Source organism: Triticum aestivum, chromosome 3A, assembly GCF_018294505.1.
Source record: "Triticum aestivum cultivar Chinese Spring chromosome 3A, IWGSC CS RefSeq v2.1, whole genome shotgun sequence".
In the NCBI taxonomy this organism is placed as follows: Eukaryota; Viridiplantae; Streptophyta; class Magnoliopsida; order Poales; family Poaceae; genus Triticum; species Triticum aestivum.
Genome location: NC_057800.1, coordinates 699,975,933 through 699,982,888, shown reverse-complemented (window position 1 = coordinate 699,982,888; position 6,956 = coordinate 699,975,933). Strand labels below are relative to the sequence as shown.

The 6,956-nt window shown below is 44.9% G+C and overlaps 1 long non-coding RNA gene across 1 annotated transcript in view; it reads right to left on the bottom strand.

Annotated features, from left to right (window-relative positions):
- Positions 1-6,956, bottom strand: part of LOC123059239 (uncharacterized) — a 56,135-nt gene that overhangs the window by 2,357 nt on the left and 46,822 nt on the right. The window contains exon 5 of the long non-coding RNA XR_006427393.1: positions 2,152-2,200. This is a non-coding gene — a long non-coding RNA (uncharacterized lncRNA). The remainder of the gene's footprint in view (positions 1-2,151; positions 2,201-6,956) is intronic.

The window sequence follows — 6,956 nt, the reverse complement described above, 5'->3', positions numbered from 1 at the left end:
GTGCACGATCTGGTCAATCCACTTGACCCGCTTTATACTAAATCCTCTCAGCTCAACACATCTCCTCCTCAGATATGCCCAATTAACTTTGTCGCATGCCTTCTCGAAATCCAGTTTCAGAACAACTTCTTGTGACTTCTTTCTCCTGGTTTTGTGGAACACCTCATGAAGAACCAAAAACCCTCCATAATGTTCCTATTTCTGATAAAGGCAGACTGGCAGGTAGCTATTAACTTGCTCATAAATGCTTAGCTCTTATGGTCAAGGCTTTGGAAAATATTTTAAACAGAACTTGCAAAAACAAATCGACCTGAATTTTTGAATAGTTTCAGCATCCCCAGTTTTTTGGCAATAGAATAATCACACAAAAATTGATTCTGTTCAAGTCAAGTTTATGTGAGCACAAATCCTCAATGAACTCCATTAGATCATTTTTAATGATATGCCAACACTTTTGGTAAAACTCAATAGGAACACCATCAGGTCCAGGTGCCCTGTTACCACTTACGAGCCATACTATCAATGGCAACCTTTCATCTTCAGAAAACTCTATCGAACATCTCCCAGTCAGTCAGAAAGCACACCACCCGTATCCCAGGTATCATTGCTCATGCTAATCGGGTTTCCTTCTCCATGTCCAAATAAGACCTTATAATATTCAGTAGCCTGTTTTAAAATATATATGTTCTGTCGCTGCAGTACTTCATTCCCATTCTTCATAGTGTAGAGCATTTTCTTTCTAACTCTGCCATTAGCAATTTTGTGGAAAAAAACTCTGTATTAGCATCCCCTTGCAACAACCATCTTTCTCCAAATCTTTTATGCCATAATCTCTCTTCCTCCTCATATATATGCAACAATTGCTCTTCCACATAACTTTTTCTAGCATTCAACACCCCACCCCAAACACGGGTTCCTCCAAACTTTCTAGATTAGCAAGCTCAGCAAGCAACTCCTTTTTGCTCTTGACAATATCACCTCTCAAATTAATCCCCCAACCTTTGAGACTGGCCTTCACATTTTTCAGTTTCAACAGGAATCTTCCAAGGTTATATTTGGCATAAACCTGAGTCTGCCAGGCAAGATCAACTCTTCTCATAAACTCAGGATGAGAGAGCCAAGAGGTTTCAAACCTAAATTCTTTACTCCTTTGTTCACAAATCTCCTCAATGTCCATAATCAAGGGATTATGTTCTGAGACAGCTCTAGGCAACTTCCTGACATATGTTGTTAGTGGGAATGTCAATTCCCATTTGTCGTTAATCAGAACTCTATCCAACTTCTCCAAAGTAGGCTCCTCTTGGTTATTAGACCAAGTATATGCCCCACCAACCATATGCAACTCCCTTAATTCATGAATTTTAATAACAGAAGTAAACATGTCCATATATCTGTATGTGTTCACAACTTTATTCTTATCACTATGAAAACACAAAAAATTAAAATCACCACCTATTAACAAAGGAATGAATTGAACTACGCACAAATCAGATAAAGTAGCTAAGGAAGATTCTTAATCACGATCCTGAGCAGCCCCATATACAATCACCAAGTACAATTTATGCAGTGATTTTCTATCAGTCAATAAAACCCTCAACAAAAATCTACCAACATCACTATCATGAATATCAAATCTAGGGGATTTGATGCCACATAATAACCCACCAGACTTTCCCATGGAGGGGACCAAAACCAAGAGTATGCGCCCCAGTATCAAATTTTCGCTACACAGGAGAGTCAATATGCTCCTTAATAGTTTCCTAGAGCTCCACAAAGTCAACATTATTCTCAGAAAGAAGATCTCAAACAGGAAGACATGCCTCTCTTTCCCACCCCCGCTGCAATTCCATGAGACCAATCATTGATGTTTATTAGTTCTGTTGCGAGTCCTAGGGCCTGAAACAATCTCACTCAAAGGGTAGTTTTTGCCGGTCCTACTTAGGGATACTATGCCACTAAGGGACACCACATTAAAAAATTTCTCAACACTCTTCTTTTTAAGATTTTTCTTAGCTCTTCTAGATAAAATAGGAGACAAGTTATCCACCAAACTGAGTATTCTATCATCAGGAACATGACTTTTATCCACATTAGCATCCCCCACATCTCCATTTATAATGGAAGAACTCATATTCAGTGAATTAGTAATACCTTGGTTCCCTTCAATCAAACGAGCAGTATGCCAGCATTTGTTGTTTTCCTGGAACAATAAAATGAACTGTTAATTTTAGTATAAGGGAATAAATATCTAACTAGTTGAATGATAAAATCATATTGGTTACATAATTAATTGATACTAAACTCTGACACCATAAAATCATTTCTTTGTTTATATTATTTCCATCTTAGAGAATTTACTAACTGGTAAGCTGTATCTAAATATAAATAATCAAGGTTGTCAGTGAGATAATCTTAGGTTGAATTATTTTTGGATTAACAAGTACCAGAATTGATGACCACAATGTAAAACATGAATAGAAAGGCAGGGATAAGATCAACAACAACAAAGTATTTCAGTCCCAGACAAGTTGGGGTAGGTTAGAGTTGAAACACATAAGATCAAGCAAGTAAGGTATAGAACATGAATAGTTCCATGCACGCCTGTCCATGGCTAGTTCTTTGGTGATATTCCAGTCCTTCAGATCTGTGTTCATGGACTACTCCCATGTCAAGTTCGGTCTACCCCAACCTCTCTTGACATTATCAACACACTTTAACTGTCTGCGATGCGCTGGCACTCCTGGAGGCCAGCGTTGTATATGCCCCAACCATCTCAGGTGATGTTGGGCCCCGATCCTTTCTTGTGTGGCCACATATCCATCTCAGCATGCTCATCTCTACTACACACAACTGTTGGACATACAAGCATTTGGCGCCATAAAACATCGCAAGTCAAATCGCCATCCTACAGAATCTTCCTTTTAGCTTTTGTGGCATTCTCTTGTCACACAGGACACTAGAAGCTTGGTGCCATTTGATCCATCCAGCTTTGATTCGATGGCTCATATCTTCATCGGTATCACCATCCTTCTACAACGTTGACACCAAATATTGAAACGGGTCTTTCTGAGGTATCACATGCCCATCAAGGCTAACCTCCTGCTCCTCCTCATGCCTATTGTTGGAATTAAACCCAACGTTCGTGTCCGCGTCCTGTACGTATACGTGTGTATGTATCGTGTCCGTGTAGGATTAGTGTTAGACGTGGAATAGGATTAGTACTAGTTGGCTAGGCTGAGTAGTATATATATCCACGTACCCCTTGTAGACACTGGACCATGAGTTGATCAATAAAGTAAACAAGGCTCGAGACGAGCCTTTGGCTATCAAAGTGTGTATGTTTGTGCTGCCGGCTAGAATCGATCAAGTTGATCGATAGCTAGCTAGCTTTGGCTATTATACCAACTAGCACTAGTACGTGCCTTGACAAGGGATCAAGGGTGCTAGTTTGTACGTGCATATTTGGTGGCGAGTTTGCTACGGTGCGGTGTCTCCACGTAAAGCACTTCGTCGAGTTCGTCAGCAAGCTTCGTTCATCGTCGTTGGTCGTATCATCGTCGCCGGAAAGTACTCGACGTTGGAACTGGGCCAAAAATTGGTATCAGAGCAAGGTTGATCTTTTAGTAATGAGAGATCATGTGAGACGACGAGAAGAACAAGCAGCTGGTGGAGTACTTTGGTGTGGCTAAAGTAATTGCTACTCCGGTGAGATCGAAGTATCCACGATTCGACCGTGGGAACTTCGTGGTGTGGGCGACCATGATGGAGTGTGCGCTCGAGCTCGAGGCCAATGAGCTCTGGGAAGCCGTCGACCCCGGCGGTGACGAGTACCTGAAGGGTGGTGTCTTGTATCGGAAGGATAACCAGGCTATCACGGCCATCTGCTCGGTGATGCTGGTGGACATGCAACAACATCTTATCTCGAAGACATCAGCGAAGGAGGCGTGGGACACGCTCAAGATGTTGCATCTAGGGCACTCGCGTGTGCGCGAGGCGAACTTGCAAACTTTGCTGAAGAGTTACGAGAATCTGAGGATGCACTACTAGGAAAAGGGCTATAGATGGAATTGACACTAATGGTGCACCAGACATGTGGTGCGCCATTAGTATATACTAATGGCGCACCACCCTCTGATGCGCCATTAGTGTTGAAACTACTAATGGCGCACCCTGCCCACGGTGCGCCATTAGTACCAATTTTTTTTAAACTAGTGCGCATGTCCAAACATACTAATGGCGCATCCTCTGGTGGTGCGCCATTACTAGTTACAACTAGTAATGGCGCACCAGCCAGAAGGTGCGCCACTAATGTTATTTTTTTTATTATTGTTTTTATTCCTTTTTCTGCAAAAGTACTAATGGCGCACCACCAGGGGGTGCGCCATTAGTAACCTGGATTACTAATGGCGCATTTGTTGCTGGTGCGCCATTAGTAAGTGGGCAGCAACAAGATATTTTGGACAGCCTCTCCTCCCACACTCACTTTCTCCCCACTTCATTCTCTCCACCGCCTCCTCCTTGTCTCGGGTGCCTCCTCTTTTTCACCTTATTTCCACCATAGATTCATTCAAATTAAGTGGATAAGTTACCTTGTTTTGCTAGGTAAGTAAGGGGGGAAGCTATATTTATGTTGTTCTCCCTACAACAATGTGCACATGCACTTTTTATGGCCTAGCTAGATCTATGTATGTTCGTGGTGTTGCATGTGTTTGTGGTGTTGCATATGTGTTTGTGTTTGGAGGTGTACCGGTATTTGAAATGCGATAGTTGCCAATATTTTGCCGGAATGTTGATTCATTTCCGTTTCGGCGAGAATTTTGGCATTAAGCATTCTTTTTGGTCCTATTTTTAGGGAAAGTCATGCCAAATTTTTTCTTGGTTCTAAAATATCGTTTTGCTCTACCCCGCAGGCGACCGTGGTCCGCACGATGACCGAAGGCATCGTGAATAGGTTTTTGAGGTCCGCGAAGGTCGAGATGCTTCAAAAGAACGAGCCGGAGATAAGATGTCCGTGTCGAAGATGCAAGCTGAATAGCCTTATTGCGGACCCGGATTCCGGGCAGGTGCGGGACCACCTGCTCTTGCGTGGTTTCATGGATGACTATCGGTGGCAAGGTGATGAAGATGACTACGAAGTCGTCCATGGGGGCCGGGCAAGAAATGAGGAAGGGCAGCAAGACAACCACCGCGGCTCGGGGGGGGGGCGAGAAGACGAAGAATCCCGAGGAGATGATCACGACGGTGATGCTGTACACAGTCATCATGTAGAAGATGCAGGACATCATGATGATGCCGGCGGAGCAGACGGCGCTGGACCATCGATGGGCTGGGTGCAGGACCCTCATATTCAAGAGCTGCTTCTCAAGCAGACGGATAACGCAAGAGCTGCCGCCCGAGAGAAAGCCAAGATGGATCAACTTGAGTTAGACGCGGTTACTCCATTGTATGAAGGATGCAGGCTCGAGGATACCCGCCTGAAAGTAACGCTCATGGCTCTGGAGATGAAGGTAAAACACAAAATGACCGACGCATGCTTCGACGAGAACATGTCATTCTGGCACGAACGTCTTCCCAAGGGGAACAAGTGCCCGACCAGTTTGGAGGAGGCGAAGAAAATCGTGTGTCCTCTGGATTTACCGCACGTGAAATACCATGTGTGCATGAACAATTGCATCATTTATCGGGACGAGCACGCGGAGTCTACCATATGTCCGGTGTGCGGTGTCACTCGATACAAGAAGAGGAAGAAAGCTCCTCGAAAAGTGGTGTGGTACTTTCCGATCACTCCTCGTCTACAGCGGTATTTCGCGGATCCTAAGGTAGCAAACCTCCTGCGTTGGCACGCGGATAGGGAGGAGAAGAAGCGAGAAGATGACGCAAATGATCCGGAGATAGATAAAAAAGACAAGATGCTGAGTCACCCTAAGGATGCGAGCCAGTGGCAAGCGTTGAACTTCGAATACCCAAAATTTGGGAACGATCCAAGGAACATCGTGCTGGGCGCGAACACCGATGGAGTCAATCCGTTTGGCAGCCAGAGAAGCACACATAGCACCTGGCCTGTGTTTGTGTGGATGTACAACCTTCCCCCCTGGTTGTGCATGAAGAGGAAGTACATTCATATGAGTATGCTAATTGAAGGGCCGAAACAACCAGGGAACGACATCAATCTGTATATGGGGCTGCTGAAAGAGGAGCTTGACACGCTGTGGAAAACGCCAGCCAATACGTGGGACGCCACAGAGAAAGAATATTTCCCTATGAGAGCCGCACTGCTCACGACGGTGCACGACTATCTCGGTTACGGATATCTTGCGGGGCAGGTAGTCCACGGATTTTCTGGATGCGTAAGGTGCATGGATGACACAACGTATCGCCAGCTAGATAGAGATCCTGGGTCTTCAAAAACCGTGTTCATGGGACATCGAAGGTGGCTTCGCGACGATGACCCGTGGAGGAAACGCAAGGATCTGTTCGATGGTGAAACCAAACCCCGAAAACGCCCGTGTAAGAGGAGCGGCGAGGAAATAGACAAGCTGTTGAAAAATTGGAAAGACTGCCCACTGCCGGGAAAGAAGCAAAAGGCGCCAGAGCCGGGAAAGAAGCGAAAGGCGCCAGAGCCGCTGCTGAAGGTATGGAAAACGAGGTCTGTTTTCTGGGACTTGCCGTACTGGAAGATCCACCGTGTGCCTCACAGCCTTGATGTCATGCATATCACGAAGAACGTGTGCGAGAGTCTGCTTGGTACCCTGCTCAACATGCCAGAGAGGACCAAAGATGGGCCGAAAGCAAGGGCAGACTTGAAATCAATGGGCATCAGGCAGGAGCTTCACGCTATATATGATGATGATGATGATGATGATGATGATGATGATGATGATGATGAGGCGAAGCAGGACACAGAAAGTCGTCGCAAAGGCAAAAAGGCCAAGAAGACCGGAAATGACTACCCTCCC